Raw genomic sequence first — 20,438 nt, 5'->3', positions numbered from 1 at the left:
TTAGGGTTAGGAGATAGGGTTAGGAGTTAGGGTTAGGGTTAGGAGATAGGGTTAGGGTTAGGAGATAGGGTTAGGAGACAGGGTTAGGGTTAGGAGATAGGGTTAAGAGATAGGGTTAGGTTTAAGGGTATGGTTAGGACTTATGTTTATGCTTTTCTCTTTCAATAACTAAATGTATTATGTTATCTTAGGTTCCTTGCCACGGGACAAAGTTATGCTTCCTTGCATCATTACTTCCTCCTTGGCCTCTCAACGGTGTCAAAAATAATAAAGGAAACATGTGTGGCAATATGGGAGGAATTGCATAACATTGTAATGCCAGAGCCAACAGAAGACATCTGGGAATCAGTTGTGGACACTTTTTGGGAAAAAACTCAGTTCCCAAATTGTATAGGAGCTCTTGATGGGAAACACATCAGGGTCAAAAAGCCTCCCCACTCTGGATCGTCATATTTTAATTATAAAAAATATTTTTCGGTGGTCCTCATGGCATTGTCCGATGCACACCTTAAATTTCTTTTTGTTGATGTGGGAGCATATGGAAGCCAAGGTGACGCCCGCATATTCCGCAAGTCGGCCTTCGGACGTCGACTACATGAGGGACGACTCAATATTCCTGAAAGCAGGCCTCTACCCTGCACTGAAGAACCCAGCTTGCCATTAGTCATGGTGGCAGATAAGGCCTTTGGACTGGCTGAAAATCTTATGAGGCCATACAGTGGCAATGGTCTCAGCCGACGACAAAAATTCTACAATTATCGGCTCAGCCATGCACGCCGTGTTGTTGAATGTGCATTCGGGGTGTGCACGGCCAAATGGCGAGTTTTGCTGACAAGTATGCAATTGGATGTTGACAAAGCCATTAAAGTCGTCCTGGCATGCTGCGTTCTGCACAATTTTCTGCGGGACAGTGACAGAAATAATGTTGAACAGGAGCCATTTAACCAACTTCAGAGGGTTCAATTTATGGACTTGCGTTCAACTGCACGTGTCATGAGCATTCAAAACCAATTTGCAGAATTTTTTGAATCCCCTGATGGAGAGGTATCATGGCAGAATGATTATGTCTAAAAAATATTTGGAATACATCTACCTTTGCTTTCTTGTGTTTTTTTTAAATAAAGCATTTCAAAATTGAAGTTTGTTATTTTTATGTCCATTTATCAACGATTGTTCAACAAGTCAACTTGACTCTGCCTTCGGGGTAAGCCTAGGCTAAGCCCAAAAAAGAGCTAGCTTACGCTGGTAGCGGGGTACAGGGTATGAGGGCTGAAAATGGGAGGTGGAAGGTGGAAATTCAGCATAGGAGTGCGTGGTATAGAACGAGGTCTGGGACGGGATAGGTGGTGGTTGGCGTTGAGGAGGGGGCTGATAGTGAGAGGGGGGTGCTAGCACTGCTGAGGTCCCAGGGGCCATTGGGGGATCATGAGAAAAATTATATGGATCGCATGGAGGTGGCCCGCCACTTAATTTTGCATGTCAGTATTGAATTGCAAAACCGTACATGCGATCCATACAAAGTTTCTCTTGGTCTCCCCCAATGTCCTCCAGGATGTGGTATAGGCTGCGGCAGAAGCAGGCGCGTGGGTTGTTGGTGTCTAAAAATGCATCCATACTGCGCCTCTCCTGCCGCACTTCCTGCAGCAGTGCTAGCACTCTGTCATCAGCCTCCGGATTGAACCCGCCCCTCGTCTGACGTCCACGCCCACGGCCACGAACACCGCCACGACCGTGCTGCTCTCCACCTTGCTGACTGTCAGGAGACACTGATTCCAAAGCCCTCGATTCCTGCACTCAAAGCATTCAAAACCAATTTGCAGAATTTTTTGAATCCCCTGATGGAGAGGTATCATGGCAGAATGATTATGTCTAAAAAATATTTGGAATACATCTACCTTTGCTTTCTTGTGTTTTTTTTAAATAAAGCATTTCAAAATTGAAGTTTGTTATTTTTATGTCCATTTATCAACGATTGTTCAACAAGTCAACTTGACTCTGCCTTCGGGGTAAGCCTAGGCTAAGCCCAAAAAAGAGCTAGCTCACGCTTGTCCGATGACAGAGTACGATAGAGTCCTTTGCACTCTGCCTTCAGGGCAAGCAGAGTGCAAAGAAGTGCTGTTGTGCATCATATAAAAGACAAATTGAACACATTTATTTTCAAGCAAAAAACATATTTATTATAAAAGGATTGGGATCACAGCTGGTGATAGGTGGTGGTGGATGCTTGATCGCTTTGGGGATGTGGGGATTGGGGACGGGGTAATGCTTGGGCCTGGCGATCACTCCCAAAATCCTGCTGGTAGCGGGGTACAGGGTATGAGGGCTGAAAATGGGAGGTGGAAGGTGGAAATTCAGCATAGGAGTGCGTGGTATAGAACGAGGTCTGGGACGGGATAGGTGGTGGTTGGCGTTGAGGAGGGGGCTGATAGTGAGAGGGGGGTGCTAGCACTGCTGAGGTCCCAGGGGCCATTGGGGGATCATGAGAAAAATTATATGGATCGCATGGAGGTGGCCCGCCACTTAATTTTGCATGTCGGTATTGAATTGCAATACCGTACATGCGATCCATACAAAGTTTCTCTTGGTCTCCCCCAATGTCCTCCAGGATGTGGTATAGGCTGCGGCAGAAGCAGGCGCGTGGGTTGTTGGTGTCTAAAAATGCATCCATACTGCGCCTCTCCTGCCGCACTTCCTGCAGCAGTGCTAGCACTCTGTCATCAGCCTCCGGATTGAACCCGCCCCTCGTCTGACGTCCACGCCCACGGCCACGAACACCGCCACGACCGTGCTGCTCTCCACCTTGCTGACTGTCAAGAGACACTGATTCCAAAGCCCTCGATTCCTGCAAAAGAACAAAAATGTTTACATTGACATGTACATGGACAGACAGACAATGAGATAGACAGGCAGACCTAAGCAGTTACCTCATCTGTGCACTCAACACCTCCCTCGCTGATTGGACGTGGAGATCCAGTGCTCGTCATGGGACTGCTTGGTCTCTGAACCTCTGCCTCTTCTGCGTCCACCTCTCTCTGTCTAATGTTAGAAGTTGTCCTGCAGACAATACAAAATGTATAAACATAACTACTTCAGCCCGGACCATTTAGCTGGCCAAAGACCCGAGCACTTTTTGCGATTTGCCACAGCGTCGCTTTAACAATGGTGGTCGTGCAACATGGCTCCCCAAAAAATTTACGTCCTTTTTTTCCCCTCAAACAGACCTTTTTTTAGGTGGTATTTGATCACCTCTGCGTTTTTTTGGGGTTTTTTTTCGGAGCTATAAAAAAGAGTGTACATTTTTTTTTTTAAATTTTGAATTTTAATTTAAGTAATAAATATCCCCCAAAAAATAAATAAATCTAAACATTTTTTTTGGTTTAGGCCAATATGTATTCTTCTACAGATTTCAGTTAATAAGGTTTTTTTTGGCAAAAGTTATAGCGTCTATGAAATAGGGGAGAGTTTTATGGCATTTTTCTTACAAATTTTTATTTTATTAGTAATGGGGGAAATCAGCGATTTTTAGCCTGACTACGACAATATGGTGGACACATTGGACAATTTTGACACATTTTTGGGAAAATTGTCATTTTTACAGTGATCAGTGCGATTAAAATTGCAATGATTACTGTAAAAATTACACTGGCATTGAATGGGTTAACCTCTTCCTCTCCCTGAGACGATAGCTGGTGTGCCCACGGACATTGAGTCCGCAGGACCCGCGGTCGGACTCATGGACCTCGCAATGGGAAAGCGCACCGCCAAGGTGGCAACTTAAAAGGGACGTACAGGTACGCCCATTTGTGCAGCCGTGCCATTCTGCCAACGTATATGTACATGTGGCGTTCGGAAAGTGGTTACAATAGCCATGGAACATACTGCCTGAAAAGCAATGTACATAGGCAAATATATGAAAAAAAAAAACTTACGGTCTGGTATGGGTCAGCATATTTTGCTGTAAGAAGAGAAGATTTGTGTGGTACACGTGTGGTCTCTTAGCTGGCGCTGGTGCTCCACTACGTGCCGCCTCGTCCTCGTCCGTGAGGTCCTCCCTGACACGGTCACGTAGGGACTTCCAGCGGCGCTGTATAATTTTGCCTAAAATAACATGGAAAACAAAGGGTTAAATATGCAATCTTCATTTACATTACACACAAACAGATCATGCATTCAAGGAAAATAGACTTACTTATTTCCTTTCTTTCTGCATTTCGTAATTCTTCCCAGCCAGGGGTAATGGCAGCACTGATATCCTCCCAGGATTTTGCTTTGCGGATGTGGTCTCCATGAAGTGGATGTGCCACATCCCACAGTTCAGGATGGGCCTATACAGCACTTATCAGCTCCACTTGTGACACAGAACTTGCCATCTTGAACTCACTAACCACAGTCACACGGCTGTGCAAAGGACCCTTGGGTAATCTAATGTCCAGACAGGAATTTCCTGTTTTGACAGAGATTACAGTGTCCAATCATCTTTTTTGAGCAAAAACGCAGCGGTCACGTTTTTGAGTGTTTTTGCGCGTCTTTGTGCGTTTTTACGCGTTTCGCGTTTTTACAGCTCTAGCGCCGCGCCACGGAACGCACTGGTCCTGGTTTTTTTTACAGCTTAAAAACGCCTATGCCATTTGCAGCTCAAAAACGTCTAGGTGGGCATGAATCCATAGACTAACATAGACAGGCGTTTTTAAGCTGTAAAAAACGCTCAGAAACGCGGCTGTAAAAACGTCCGTGTGCATGAGGCCTAATTCTACAAAATCCCTGACTTTGTGCAAGTGTACAATGTGTGTATGTGTAATAATTGATGCTGGTTTGAAGCCAAGGGGAAATCACACCAAATATTGATTTGATTTAGATATTTCTTCTGTTTGCCCACTTTGCATTTTGTAAATTGATAAAAATAAACTAAAAACATATATTTTTGAAAGCATTTTTACTTTACGGCATTTCTTCACACCTGCCTAAAACTTTTGCACAGTACTGTACCTTATCAATATCTTTTTTTAAGTGGGGTTTCCAGAATTAGACTCAGTATTTTAAATCAGGTCTAACTAAAGATCTATATATGAGAATAAGGACCGTCTTCCCCTCTAGCGATGCATCCTAGAATTCTATTCGCTTTTACCACTGCCTGGCTACACTGTTTGCTCATTTTGCAATTACCTGAAATAAGTACCCCCAAATCTTTTACCTCTGCAGTGGTGGCCAACACTGTACCCCCAATATTAAAGTAGAATTAAAAGAAGGACACATAGGCTGACCTCCTACTAAAATTACTATTTGCCTGGGAGTTTCTAGAATTAATAAATAATTGCCCTAGAACAAGTATGTTGTTCCAAAAAGTCAGAATCAAGTCAAAAGTGCTGCTGGATTCTTGTTCCATGTTGGCGGTTCAGAAAATGTTATAGCCACCGGATCACCATGACAGCCTCAAAAGTAGCATTTTCAGAAGGAGAAGTCAGTAATGGCAGCTTCCATATTCTCTCAGTACCGGTTTCCTTGGAAATTGTCAGGCACCCTGTGAATTGTCATTAATTATTCCTTTTGACATATTACTGTCACATCTTTTATTGTTTCTGTTCTTTCCATAAAGAAGTATCCCTGTTCTATAGCTGATGATGGAAAAAAAAGGTTTCAATTGTTTCTTTGTGACATTCAGCCTCAGTGAATTAGCTTCAGTGTCAACAAAGAACCAAATAAACACTAAATCAGAATAAGGAAACAAATGGAAGTAATATCTGCCATCAATAAGAACATTGTCTACCAGATGTATTTACCTTACAAGTATAAAAATAGAAGGCTTTTTGTGTAGCATTGTGAATTTTAACATAATTCAAGAACTATTGCACAATCTTTGAAAAACAGCATATCCTGCAAACAATTATTAAGCTCCAGGTTCAACTTTGTGTCATAAATACATGATTAATATTAAGGCAGAAAAATCATGCAATGCCAAATGCAAACAGATAAAGAATATATTCCATAGATTTGTACATGCTCCACAATAAAAACTAATGTAACAGCTGGGAATTTAATTAGTAACTTCATATATCTCCTATGTTTTCATATGGTTTTAGAAAGCATATGGATATATTCAAGTGCATAAACATTTCTTAAAAAAATATGGGAATTTTTTTTAGTGTATGCCATCTGTGATTTATCACTTGCTTTGAAATAAGGCAATAAAGCTTAACTCATCATATACATTTTATTTTCCCATAATACACTGATCAAATGCATCAAAAGCACATTTTGCATATGTTTGCAGTTTATTTTTTTTATTTTATTCCTAAATATAACAAATAAAATAACTGGATATTGACATTTATAGATATTAACACCAGATCCAGGGAATGTCCAACAGCCTTCTGGGGGATCAGAAAGAAATGTATATTTTCCCCACTCTATCAAATTGTATTAAGCTTTATTGTTTTTTTTTTTTCTTTCTCTGCATTAACTATGGATAGAGGATTCTGTATATGGAGGTTTTCTATTTATTTATTTATTTATTTATTTCTATTGGTTAAACTAGATAAACGTGTTTCTTTCTCAGTCTGGCTAACTATTTAACTATTCACAGTACATTCTTCAGAGTTCTACTGGATGCAGCCACATGCTCTAATGTCGCGTACACACGGTCGGACTTTCCGGCATACTTGGTCCGGCGGACCAGAGTGTGCCGGACAATCCGCCCGTGTGTGGGCGGCGGCGGACTTTTCCGGCGGACTTCTTCCCAAAAGCTCGCCGGACCTAGATTTTAAACATGTTTTAAATCTTTCCGTCGGACTCAGTTTCGGGCGGAAAGTCCGCTCGTGTGTGTGCTGGTCCGACGGAAAGCCCGCTCGTGTGTAGGCTGGTCCGACAGACCAAATACGACACGAGGGGATGGTATTGCATCTCGCGCTCGCTGCAATAGGAAAAACAAATCTTCCTATTGCGGCGAGCGCGGGGCATACCAGGCCCTTAGGTCTGGTATGGATTATAAAGGGGAACCCCGCTACGCCGAAAAAACGGCGTGGGGTCCCCCTAAAATCCATACCAGACCCCGATCCGAGCACGCAGCCTGGCCGGTCAGGAAAGGGGGTGGGGACGAGCGAGCGCCCCCCCCCCCCCCTCCTGAACCGTACCAGGCCGCATGCCCTCAACATGGGGGGTGGGTGCTTTGGGGGAGGGGGGGCGCCCTGCGCCCCCCCCCCAAAGCACCTTGTCCCCATGTTGATGAGGACAAGGGCCTCTTCCCGACAACCCTGGCCGTTGGTTGTCGGGGTCTGCGGGCGGGGGCTTATCGGAATCTGGGAGCCCCCTTTAATAAGGGGGCCCCCAGATCCCGGCCCCCCACCCTATGTAAATGAGTATGGGGTACATGGTACCCCTACCCATTTACCTAGGAAAAAAGTGTAAGTAATAAAACACACTACACAGGTTTTTAAAATATTTTATTAAACAGCTCCGGGGGGGGGATCTTCCTCCGGCTTCGGGGGTCTTCTTCCGGCTTCGGGGGTCCCTCCGCTTCATCTTCTCCCGGCGTCCGGTTGGTTCTTCTCCGCTCTCCGGCCTCTTCTCCCGGTGTCGCAGGTCTTCGGCCGGCCCCTCCGCTCTCTTCATGTAGCTCTATTGCGAGCGGAGGTCCGGACTTCTGGGCTTCTGGGCTTCTTGGCTTCTTGGCTTCTCTTCTCTTCCCCCAGATGTTGACACGACGCTCTCTCCGGCTGGACTGGTCTCTGAGGGCTGCGTTGTGACTTATATAGGCGGAGACCCCGCCCCCATATGATGTCACAGTCCTTGGGCATGCTGGGACTGTGACGTTTTAGGGGGCGTGGTCGACCACGCCCCCTAAAACGTCACAGTCCCAGCATGCCCAAGGACTGTGACATCATATGGGGGCGGGGTCTCCGCCTATATAAGTCACAACGCAGCCCTCAGAGACCAGTCCAGCCGGAGAGAGCGTCGTGTCAACATCTGGGGGAAGAGAAGAGAAGCCAAGAAGCCAAGAAGCCCAGAAGCTCAGAAGTCCGGACCTCCGCTCGCAATAGAGCTACATGAAGAGAGCGGAGGGGCCGGCCGAAGACCTGCGACACCGGGAGAAGAGGCCGGAGAGCGGAGAAGAACCAACCGGACGCCGGGAGAAGATGAAGCGGAGGGACCCCCGAAGCCGGAAGAAGACCCCCGAAGCCGGAGGAAGATCCCCCCCCCGGAGCTGTTTAATAAAATATTTTAAAAACCTGTGTAGTGTGTTTTATTACTTACACTTTTTTCCTAGGTAAATGGGTAGGGGTACCATGTACCCCATACTCATTTACATAGGGTGGGGGGCCGGGATCTGGGGGCCCCCTTATTAAAGGGGGCTCCCAGATTCCGATAAGCCCCCGCCCGCAGACCCCGACAACCAACGGCCAGGGTTGTCGGGAAGAGGCCCTTGTCCTCATCAACATGGGGACAAGGTGCTTTGGGGGGGGGGCGCAGGGCGCCCCCCCTCCCCCAAAGCACCCACCCCCCATGTTGAGGGCATGCGGCCTGGTACGGTTCAGGAGGGGGGGGGGGCGCTCGCTCGTCCCCACCCCCTTTCCTGACCGGCCAGGCTGCGTGCTCGGATCGGGGTCTGGTATGGATTTTAGGGGGACCCCACGCCGTTTTTTCGGCGTAGCGGGGTTCCCCTTTATAATCCATACCAGACCTAAGGGCCTGGTATGCCCCGCGACGGGGCTCGCAAGGTGTCAATCTAGCCGATAAAAGCGGCAAGATTGACATCCTTTTCTAGTCCCGTCGCACCTGAGTCACGTTCAAAATGAACGGACTTGTCCGTGTGTGGGCAAGTCCGTTCATTCTGAAAGTCCGCCGGAACTCCGGCGAAAGTCCGTCGGAAAGACGGGCGGACTTAGCCCGCCGGAAAATCCCGGCGTGTGTGGGCAAGTCCGTTCGTTTTAAAGTCCGGCGCACCTGGCGGACAAAGTCCGTCGGAAAGTGTGCCGGACCAAGTAGGATAGAAAGTCCGCTCGTGTGTACGCGGCATAATAGTAAAAATCATTTCAGAGGCAAATCAAAATTTCATTAAAATATATTTGCGAACACTCAAAAAAAAAAAAAAAAAATAGGAGTTTTTTGGAATTTTGGAAGCAAAAGAGTGAGATGAATACAATAAAGTGTGGGGACCTTTCTGGTGTGCTTATACCTAGAAACAAATGGATCATTGAAGAAAACACTGTACTGCTACACTTGCAGTTTTATTACAGACTTGTAGCAACAAAGAAAATGCTAGCATCAGAATTTGATCACTTTCCACATAGTAAAGGGACCTTACAACTGTTACTGATATTTGGAAATCTTCAGTGCAGAGGTAACACATTCATACATGAGCTACTATAACATGAAATTGCAATAAAAAACTCTGGTACAAATTATGATTTTTTTGTCCTTTTTAAGGTATCTCAACATCTCATACAGATATATTAGGAAATAAAAGAACACAGGACTTTCATGGTACCAAATTAAGTCATGTTTTTCATTTTAGTTACTTTTTTAATTACCTGTTGATTTTGTTTCTACTATTCTCTGGTAAATATTCTCTCTAAATATGCCAAAACACTGTTGTGTATATTGTACTTTTATGCAAAAAAAGTAATTTTGCTCACATGAGAGGGCTCCTCCTCTCCAACAGTAGCTGAATGGATCTGTCCAGTTAACTCTATCATCTTGTTATATCAACTAATTTATAAGTTCAGACGTAAACCACTAAAATTTGGGTTTATTTGGAACCCTTGGGTTGGGTCTGACCAAACACTTTTTATATAGAACCCTGGTAATACCTAAGTTGTGCTGTTGATTCTTGGGCAAACGTTTTCTCTGATACTCTATAACAGCCTTTCTCAAGCAGGGTTCCTCCAGAGATTGTTAGGGGTTCTTTGAGCAAAGAGCAGTTTCTGTTTCTGAGATAAGTAACCACTGACAACCATGATCTTTTGCTATCTGTAAGGGGGGACTCTTCCCAATGACCACAAATGTAAGGATAAATCTTCCTATTGACCATCATGCTAATGTATAGTGAGCTGTAAATATAGTAATTATTTGAATGAATACTTACCTGCTGTGTTCTTCTCAGGAAGTGGACCGATGGTCTAAGAAATACATAGAGAATGTTTTAACTTTTCCTCAATATCTACATATAGACATTGTGGTATTCACAATGTTTTTAATGACTGTCTACCAGATGTATTTACCTTCCAAGTATGAAAACAGAAGTCTTTCTTTGTGCAGCATTGTGAATTTTAACATAATTCATGAACCACTGCACAATCTTTGAAAACCATCATACTTTTCTAAGTGAACAGTCTCTACTCATTCAGTAATTTGACCCCTTTGAGCTAATAACCAAGAATAATCATGAAAGAAACGAGGTTGGAGAAAAGTCAAATCTACTGATCTCTGCACTTGTACCAGGTGAATGGCTTAAAGAGGACCTTTACTGTGGAAGCTGTACCCAAAAACAGCAATCAGAAGATCTTGTCCTTAACATTTCCTATGGTCTCCCCACAGCTGATCTTTTACCCATTATTGACCTACCATGCCTTGTCCTATACTGCTTCTGATGTTCTCTGATCACTCATGTAACATGCTGAAACCTCTTCCTCTTCAGTTTTCTCCAGACAGTGGCTAATGAAAAATGATGAAGAGAATGGCACTGGCATAAATGCTCAACACTGCACTCTACATCTCTATGCTGAAAGTAAAAGTATAAGGCCAGAGGCGGCTCTAAACTTTGTGATGCCTTAGGCAAAACTTAGACATGAGGCCCCACTCACTCCCATAATGGGAAAAATAATTCAAGGAATGAAAATGAACTTTATAAGGAGGGTACAGTATAGGGGAGTGGACAGTACAGGGGGTAGGTCAGTGCTGTATTTAGGCCTAGGCCGACAAGGCCCAGGCCTAGGGCGGCACTTTGCGGGGGGGCGGCAACCCCCCCACGAAAAAAAAGCACCTGCATCCTCCTCCCGACTTGCGCATGCAGGGCCGCCATCCGAGGAGTAAATCTAAGTGAGATCGCTATGGGAGTGCGGGGGGGGGGGCGTACTGCACCCGGGTGACACCAGGAAGCAGTTGTAGTGGGTGCAGCCACCGCCCCCCCCCATCGGCAAAGCGGTGATCACACATCGCAAGCAGCGGCGCTGTGACAGGGAGAGGAGAGCTGTACACAGCGGCTGTGTATTTCCCCCGCTCGCCCCCCTCCTTTCTCCTGTCAGCAGAAGTTAAACAGGAGAGGAGAGCGGCTCGTTCGTTCCCCTATGCGCCGCCCGGCTCTCTGCCCGCTCTTGTCATAGCAGAGAGCCAATCCAAAAACATGGGAATGGGCATTATGGGAAACGTAGTACCAGAAGATTGACGGCCCCAGTATGTCCACAGACATACTACAGGCTACAGTCCCCCAACATACATGCGCTGGGGGGGACCTGACCTGGAACCCAGGAAACAGCAGAGTGCTACAGGGGAAGAAAAAGAGAGGACTGTGCTGGGGGAGACCAGATAAAGCCACGCTGTACCCGCACCAGAAGATAAAGCCACGCTGTACCCGCACCACCAGAGAGGGAGCCACGCTGTACCCGCACCACCAGGGAGGGAGCCACGCTGTACCCGCACCACCAGGGAGGGAGCCACGCTGTACCCGCACCACCAGGGAGGGAGCCACGCTGTACCCGCACCACCAGATAGACCCACGCTGTACCCGCACCACCAGATAGACCCACGCTGTACCCGCACCACCAGAGAGGGAGCCACGCTGTACCCGCACCACCAGATAGAGCCACGCTGTACCCACACCACCAGAGAGGGAGCCACGCTGTACCCACACCACCACAGAGGGAGCCACGCTGTACCTGCACCACCAGAGAGGGAGCCACGCTGTACCCGCACCACCAGATAGAGCCACGCTGTACCCCCACACCAGAGAGGGAGCCACGCTGTACCCACACCACCACAGAGGGAGCCACGCTGTACCTGCACCACCAGAGAGGGAGCCACGCTGTACCCGCACCACCAGAGAGGGAGCCACGCTGTACCCGCACCACCAGAGAGGGAGCCACGCTGTACCCGCACCACCAGAGAGGGAGCCACGCTGTACCCGCACCACCAGAGAGGGAGCCACGCTTTACCCGCACCACCAGAGAGGGAGCCACACTTTACCCGCACCACCAGAGAGGGAGCCACAGGATCACTGTTGCGGTTTCGCTGGGTCTGGTAAGAGGGCCTGTTGGCCATTATCCATTACTGTTCTTACGGACTGAGCCGTGCCTAACCTGCTATTCTCTAGGCCTTATTGACCACCACAACAACCCTGTCTGTCCTCCTCCCCCGACGTCCCTCTGTCTTCCTCAGATGAAGATGACAGGGCGAGTCTTAAAAAGGAAGGGGTGTGGCCTTGACAGGAAGGGGTGGTTCATATTTAAATTAGGGGGTGCCCAAGTTTAGTCAGGCCTAGGGCAGCACAAAACCTAAATACACCACTGGGGTAGGTAAGTGGGCATAATAAAGATATATTTTCCTCAAGCAGAGCTGCACAGGGAAGCTGCACTCACAGATCCTACCTATTATGGTAGGCTGTCACAAAGAGAGAAATAAAGGGGATGGGTGGAGGAAGGAAGGAAGGAAGGAAGGAAGGAAGGAAGGAAGGAAGGAAGGAAGGAAGGAAGGAAGGAAGGAAGGAAGGAAGGAAGGAAGGAAGGAAGGAAGGAAGAGAAAAAGAGAGAAAGAGAGAGAAAGAAAAAGAGAAAGAAAGATGGAAGGAAAGAAAGAAAGAGAAAGAAAGATGGAAGGAAAGAAAGAAAGAGAAAAAAAGATGGAAGGAAAGAAAGAAAGAGAAAAAAGATGGAAGGAAAGAAAGAAAGAGAAAGAAAGATGGATGGAAGGAAAGAAAGAAAGAGAAAGAAAGATGGAAAGAAAGAAAGAAAGAAAGAAAGAAAGAAAGAAAGAAAGAAAGAAAGAAAGAAAGAAAGAAAGAAAGAAAGAAAGAGGAAGGAAGGATGGAAGGAAAGAAAGAAAGGAAAGAAAGAAAGAAAGAAAGAAAGAAAGAAAGAAAGAAAGAAAGAAAGAAAGAAAGAAAGAAAGAAAGAAAGAAAGAAAGAAAGAAAGAAAGAAAGAAAGAAAGCGAGGGGGATGTAGGATGAAGGGAAGGAAGAGCATCCGTGTACTCACTGGGAGGCAGGAGGGACTGGATGGATGGATGGATGGATCAGACTCCCCTTTTCCTTTTCTGTTTGCTGGGCTTCAGCTTGAATCTTCCCACCCACACATCCCCTTCTCTGAGGCAGAACAGAGAACACTGCCGAGGAGAGTGGGTGGGGCAGAAACAGGAGGAGAGGGTGGGAGGAGGAGGAGCAGAAGCTCTCTCTCCTCTTCTGTCTGGCTGTGTGAGCAGGCTCTACTGAGCCGCTCTCCCTGTCTGTGATCCTGAGATGTACGTGAGCTCCGATCACATGTCTCACTCACAGCCTGTTATCTCTTCCTGTAGCAAAGCGAGGGGATACGGGACTGTGTGATGGCGGATACCTCTGCTGCTGGAAGAGGCGGCTCTCTAATTAGGTAAACTAGCCAGCTGTGCGAGGCCCCTGTGACTGCGAGGCCTGAGGCTACTGCCTGTTTCACCTAATATGAGAGCCGCCTCTGTATAAGGCACTGTGGTAAGTAACACTGCCATAAGGCCTTGCACTCACAGTCTATCCCCAGTTTTCCAGGATGAGTGATGTTGTCATTTAACTCAGAAGACTGAGGACATCCTGTGACCCAGAAGGGGTACTGCAGGAGACAGTCCTGGATTCATTGACTATTTTTTTGTTTTATCTACAGGGGAGCTTTTAATAAAAAGATATATATCCTGATGTATGGCTTATTCTAGATTGTGCATAAAACACTATAGTTTTTCTTCAAAGGCATATAACCCATGCTATGGATAGACACATGCTTATGCTATTTAAATTTATTTTTCAGATTTTCTCAAGGAAAGACGTATTTTGTGTCAATGTTCTTGTAAGATTAATAATACAGCAAGAAGATTATGATTTTTTTTTTGCAAAATGTTGCTCGATTCATTGCAAGAGAATAATAACAAGGTGTTGATAGGTTATGTCTTTATGAACAATATGCTCAACTGTAATCACCAGCATGTCCTCAAAAGGTAGACTGCAAATGTATGCAATTAAACACTGTATTACAGAATCATTGAGAACTAACATAATAGAAATAGATAAAAACAAAAACAACTTGTGTATGTGGAGATTTAGAGCTACAAAATAAGGCTGTGTTTATAAAAAATAAAATAACAGCTCCATGGGGGTGAGGTGTTGCAGTTGAATGTTTTTTATGAGTGCTCTTATCTATTGACTCAGTGTGTGCTCTAGGGGGAACACAAGAGAAACACAAGAGAGAATGTGTCTGCCTCATCGCAGCTCATCATTTTAGTCGCCTCTTCAAAAGGGACCAAAATGGTACAGCCTAGATGATGAGCCACTAGGGTGCCCACATGTCCCGGATTGCCCGGGACATTCCCGCAATTAGCAGGTCTGTCCGGGGTACCTTCATTTCAGGACAATGCAGTGTCCCGGAATGAAATTGACAGAGCGAGCAAACCCCGCTAGCGCTGGCGCTCGCTCTGCCTCCAGCTCCATCTGCCTCCGCCCCTCCGCCCGAACACAGCCGAGCCCGCCTGAGCCAAGGGGAGCTGAGACCGCACCCCCCCTTCCGAACATAGCCGAGCCCGTCCGAGCCGAGGGGAGCTGAGACCACCCCCCCGCCTGAACACAGCCGAGCCCGCCCGAGCCGAGGGGAACTGAGATCGTCCCCCCTGCCTGAGCACAGCCGAGCCTGCCCGAGCCGAGGGGAGCTGAGATCGTCCCCCCTGCCCGAGCATAGCCGAGCCCGCCCGAGCCGAGGGGAGCTGAGATCGTCCCCCCTGCCCGAGCATAGCCGAGCCCGCCTGAGCCGAGGGGAACTGAGACTGTCCCCCCCGCCCAAGCACAGCCGAACCCGCCCGAGCTAAGGGGAGCTGAGACCGCCCCCCCCGAGCAACTCTGTACTTAGCAGGGGGATCTGTACTGCGGGGGGTCTGTACTTATTGGGGGGTCTATACAATATTGGGGGAGTCTGTACTGATTGAGGGGGATCTATACTGAGGGAGGGGTCTGTACTGAGGGGGGTCTGTACTTATTGGGGGGTCTATACAATATTGCGGGGGAGTCTGTACTGATTGAGGGGGATCTGTACTGAGGGGGGTCTGTACTTATTGGGGGGGTCTGTACTGAGGGGGTTCTGTACTTATTGGGGGAGTCTGTACTGAGGGGGGGTCTGTACTTATTGGGGGGTCTATACAATATTGGGGGGAGTCTGTACTGATTGAGGGGAATCTGTACTGAGGGGGGGTCTGTACTTATTGAGGGGGTCTGTACTGAGGGGGTTCTGTACTTATTGGGGGGGTCTGTACTGAGGGGGTTCTGTACTTATTGGGGGGAGTCTGTACTGAGGGGGGTCTGTACTTATTGTGGGGAGTCTGTACTGTGGGGGTCTGTACTTATTGGGGGGAGTCTGTACTGTGGGGGGTCTGTACTTATTGGGGGGAGTCTGTACTGTGGGGGGTCTGTACTTATTGGGGGAGTCTGTATTGAGGGCAGCCTGTACTTATTGGGGGGAGTCTATACTTAATGAAGGGGGTCTGTACTGAGGGGAGACTTAGCAGGGGGTGACACCATGTTTTACCGCACCAGTGGGGTGACACCAAACCTAGCAAAGCCACTGCCACCCACCTCCTCTATCTCCAATGGGACCATTCCAGCATGCTCTAAAACAGGTCCCCGGGCCGCACTGCCACGGTGGCAAGTGACACGCTGCATCTGGAGGCAGGCTACGGTGCTGCATCTGGTAGCAGGCGATGGTGGCATGCTGCATCTGGTGGCAAGTGAGAAGCTCATGATTCTGCATTATGGTGAGTTGAACTATTTCATTATATATTACAATGTAGTAATAGAAATAATATGATGCTAAAACCAGCCATTCGCCTGACAAATCACTTGCCGAGACTACATTCAACACCCCCCCTCACCCCCCCCCCCCCCAGTCCTTGGCAAAATTGTCCCTGAATGGCAGTTTGGAAATGTGGTCACCCTATGAGCCACTGGTAGAGTGAAGAAAGAAACAGCTTCCTTTAGTTTCCCCTCATGCCATAATCACATAGGAGGTGAAGGAAAAAGAGGTGAAAAGGAAGGAGAGGAGGAAAAGAGGGAAGAAGAGGGGGTGGTGAAGGAGGTGGAGAAAGATGAGGTGAGGAGGAAAGAGAACTGGAGTAGAAGGAGGAAGTGGTGGTGGCTAAGTAGGTGAAGGAGGAAAAGGTGAGAAAGAAGGGGAGGAGGAGTAGAGAGGAGGTTGTGGTGGTAGAGGAGGCAGAGGAGGCAGAAGTAAAGAGGAAGTAGAAGAAGAGTAGAGGGAGGAGGTAGTGGTGGATGAGTGTCCTCAAAAGGAAGACTGCAAATGTATGCAATTAAACTCTGTATTACAGAATCATTGAGAACTAACATAATAGAAATAGATAAAAACAAAAACAACTTGTGTATGTGGAGATTTAGAGCTACAAAATAAGGGTGTGTTTATAAAAACTAAAATAACAGCTCTATGGGGGTGAGGTGTTGCAGTTGAATGTTTTTTATGAGTGCTCTTATTTATTGACTCAGTGTGTGCTCTAGGGGGAACACAAGAGGAACACAAGAGAGAATGTGTCACTAATCTGCCTCATCGCAGCTCATCATTTTAGTCGCCTCTTCAAAAGGGACCAAAATGGTGCAGCCTAGATGATGAGCCACTGGTGAAGAAAAAAACAGCTTCCTTTAGTTTCACCTCATGCCATAATCACATAGGAGGTGAAGGAGAAAGAGGTGAAAAGGAAAGATAGGAGGAAAAGAGGGAAGAAGAGGGGGTGGTGAAGAAGTTGGAAAAGATGAGGTGAGGAGGAAAGAGAACAGGAGTAGAAGGAGGAAGTGGTGGTGGCTAAGTAGGTGAAGGAGGAAAAAGTGAGAAAGAAGGAGAGGAGGAGTAGAGAGAGGAGGTTGTGGTGGTAGGGAGGGCAGAGGAGGCAGAAGTGAAGAGGAAGTAGAAGAAGAGTAGAGGGAGGAGGTAGTGGTGGTTGAGTGTGCTCAAAAGGAAGACTGCAAATGTATGCAATTAAACTCTGTATTACAGAATCATTGTGAACTAACATAATAGAAATAGATAAAAACAAAAACAACTTGTGTATGTGGGGATTTAAAGCTACAAAATAAGGCTGTGTTTATAAAAACTAAAATAACAGCTCTATGGGGGTGAGGTGTTGCAGTTGAATGTTTTTATGAGTGATCTTATCTATTGATTCAGTGTGTGCTCTAGGGGGAACACAAGAGGAACACAAGAGAGAATGTGTCTGCCTCATCGCAGCTCATCATTTTAGTCGCCTCTTCAAAAGGGACCAAAATGGTGCAGCCTAGATGATGAGCCACTGGTAGAGTGAAGAAAAAAACAGCTTCCTTTAGTTAAACCTCATGCCATAATCACATAGGAGGTGAAGGAGAAAGAGGTGAAAAGGAAGGAGAGGAGGAAAAGAAGGAAGAAGAGGGGGTGGTAAAGGAGTTGGAAAAGATGAGGTGAGGAGGAAAGAGAACAGGAGTAGAAGGAGGAAGTGGTGGTGGCTAAGTAGGTGAAGGAGGAAAAAGTGAGAAAGAAGGAGAGGAGGAGTAGAGAGAGGAGGTTGTGGTGGTAGAGGAGGCAGAGGAGGCAGAAGTGAAGAGGAAGTAGAAGAAGAGTAGAGGGAGGAGGTAGTGGTGGTTGAGTGTCCTCAAAAGGAAGACTGCAAATGTATGCAATTAAACTATGTATTACAGAATCATTGAGAACTAACATAATAGAAATAGATAAAAACAAAAACAACTTGTGTATGTGGAGATTTAAAGCTACAAAATAAGGCTGTGTTTATAAAACTAAAATAACAGCTCTATGGGGGTGAGGTGTTGCAGTTGAATGTTTTTTATGAGTGATCTTATCTATTGATTCAGTGTGTGCTCTAGGGGAAACACAAGAGGAACACAAGAGAGAATGTGTCTGCCTCATCGCAGCTCATCATTTTAGTCGCCTCTTCAAAAGGGACCAAAATGGTGCAGCCTAGATGATGAGCCACTGGTAGAGTGAAGAAAGAAACAGCTTCCTTTAGTTTCCACTCATGCCATAATCACATAGGGGGTGAAGGAGTAAGAGGTGAAAAGGAAAGAGAGGAGCAAAAGAGGGAAGAAGAGGGGGTGGTGAAGGAGGTGGAGAAAGATGAGGTGATGAGGAAAGAGAACTGGAGTAGAAGGAGGAAGTGGTGGTGGCTAAGTAGGTGAAGGAGGAAAAAGTGAGAAAGAAGGGGAGGAGGAGTAGAGAGAGGAGGTTGTGGTGGTAGAGGGGGCAGAGGAGGCAGAAGTGAAGAGGAAGTAGAAGAAGAGTAGAGGGAGGAGGAAGTGGTGGATGAGTGTCCTCAAAAGGAAGACTGCAAATGTATGCAATTAAACACTGTAGTACAGAATCATTGGGAACTAACATAATAGAAATAGATAAAAACAAAAACAACTTGTGTATGTGGAGATTTAGAGCTACAAAATAAGGGTGTGTTTATAAAAACTAAAATAACAGCTCTATGGGGGTGAGGTGTTGCAGTTGAATGTTTTTTATGAGTGCTCTTATCTATTGACTCAGTGTGTGCTCTAGGGGGAACACAAGAGGAACACAAGAGAGAATGTGTCACTAATCTGCCTCATCGCAGCTCATCATTTTAGTCGCCTCTTCAAAAGGGACCAAAATGGTGCAGCCTAGATGATGAGCCACTGGTAGAGTGAAGAAAAAAACAGCTTCCTTTAGTTTCCCCTAATGCCATAATCACATAGGGTGTAGAAGGAGAAAGAGGTGAAAAGGAAGGAGAGGAGTAAAAGAGGGAAGAAGAGGGGGTGGTGAAGGAGGTGGAGAAAGATGAGGTGAGGAGAAAAGAGAACTGGAGTAGAAGGAGGAAGTGGTGGTGGCTAAGTAGGTGAAGGAGGAAAAGGTGAGAAAGAAGGAGAGGAGGAGTAGAGAGAGGAAGTTGTGGTGGTAGAGGAGGCAGAGGAGGCAGAAGTGAAGAGGAAGTAGAAGAAGAGTAGAGGGAGGAGGTAGTGGTGGTTGAGTAGGTGGAGGAGAAAAAGGTGAAGAAGGAGAGGAGCAGTAAAGGGAGGAGTTGGTGATGGTGGTTGAGGGGGTGGAGGAGGAAGAATTCAAGAAGGGGGTAGAGAGAGAGAGGGTGGCAGTGGTTAAGGAGAAAGTGGATGAGATAAATGAGGAAGGAGAAGAGGAGTAAATGGAGGAGAAAGTGGAAGGGCAGGAGGCAGAAGAGGTCATGGCTCTGGTCAAGGTCCACTGCATAAACAACAAAAACAGAAAGGACACAAAGGCCTTGCGCGTTACTTCAAACACTCTATTAAAAAATATAATAGTTACAAAGTTATCAACTGCACTGAATCCAGTCATAGCCAGTTTTAAGGCTTTTGGTGGGGTTAGTGGTGGAGCAGTAGACCTAGCAATGGCAGTTTTCTTTTTCTGACCAGAAAATTACAGTATTTCGTGGCTCTACTTCTGCTGGTCAAACCACTACTGATATTAATCAAATGAAAGTAGATTGGGGTGTCACTGCTTCTATAATTACTCAGCCAAAGTGCACTGTGACCAATAATGTCTCCTATTGGTCACAGTGCCGGTTCCAAAATACAAAGTTCAACTTCAAGGCATCCCATAAATGTCTTTTTTGACAGATTTGTGTATTGTCCATGTTGGACTTGACAATTCCCTATGGCAGTGCCCAGCTTCACATGCCTTTTTTCAATCAGTTTCCTATTAGCCACTAAAAATGGCAGGAATCTACAAACAGGATTGCTTCATTCCATTGAATTTACTAGGTTCTGGCTTTATTACATGGTTACATAATTAGTCTGGTTGAAAAAAGACACAAGTCCATCCAGTTCAACAAATAGAAGGAAAACATTGTATACAATCATATATCCACAATCCTATACTTACAGATGATCCAGAGGAAGGTAAAAACAACCAATAAAGTATGATCCAATTTGCTCAAGTGGGGGAAAAGATTCCTTCCTGATCCCCCAAGAGGCAATCAGATATTCCCTGGATCAACTTTACCTATAATTATTAGTATCTGGTTATATTATATGTACAGTATCTAGGAAAGAATCCAGGCTTTTTTACAACAATCTACTCAGCTAGCCAGAACCAGCTCTTGAAGGAGTTCCACATTTTCACAGCTTATGCTGTGAAGAAGCCTTTCCATATTTGGAGATTAAATACAGATGTAAAGCTTGCCCCTTTGTCCTCTGTGATGACCTTAAAGTGAATAACTCAACACCAAGTTCACTATATGGACC

The 20,438-nt window shown here is 46.2% G+C and overlaps 1 protein-coding gene and 1 long non-coding RNA gene across 2 annotated transcripts in view; one reads left to right on the top strand and one right to left on the bottom strand.

Moving 5' to 3' along the window:
* RGS5 (regulator of G protein signaling 5) overlaps window positions 1-20,438 on the bottom strand; it is a 266,688-nt gene that overhangs the window by 240,998 nt on the left and 5,252 nt on the right. The gene's annotated exons all lie outside the window — the stretch shown is intronic.
* Window positions 10,473-13,130, top strand: LOC141102541 (uncharacterized). Its single transcript, XR_012235138.1, has 2 exons — window positions 10,473-10,883; window positions 12,504-13,130. It is a non-coding gene; the product is annotated as an uncharacterized lncRNA (long non-coding RNA).

The sequence above is a fragment of the Aquarana catesbeiana genome, linkage group LG07, assembly GCF_042186555.1.
Source record: "Aquarana catesbeiana isolate 2022-GZ linkage group LG07, ASM4218655v1, whole genome shotgun sequence".
In the NCBI taxonomy this organism is placed as follows: Eukaryota; Metazoa; Chordata; class Amphibia; order Anura; family Ranidae; genus Aquarana; species Aquarana catesbeiana.
The sequence above is the reverse complement of the archived record's forward strand: the minus strand, read 5'-3'. Positions and strand labels throughout refer to the sequence as shown.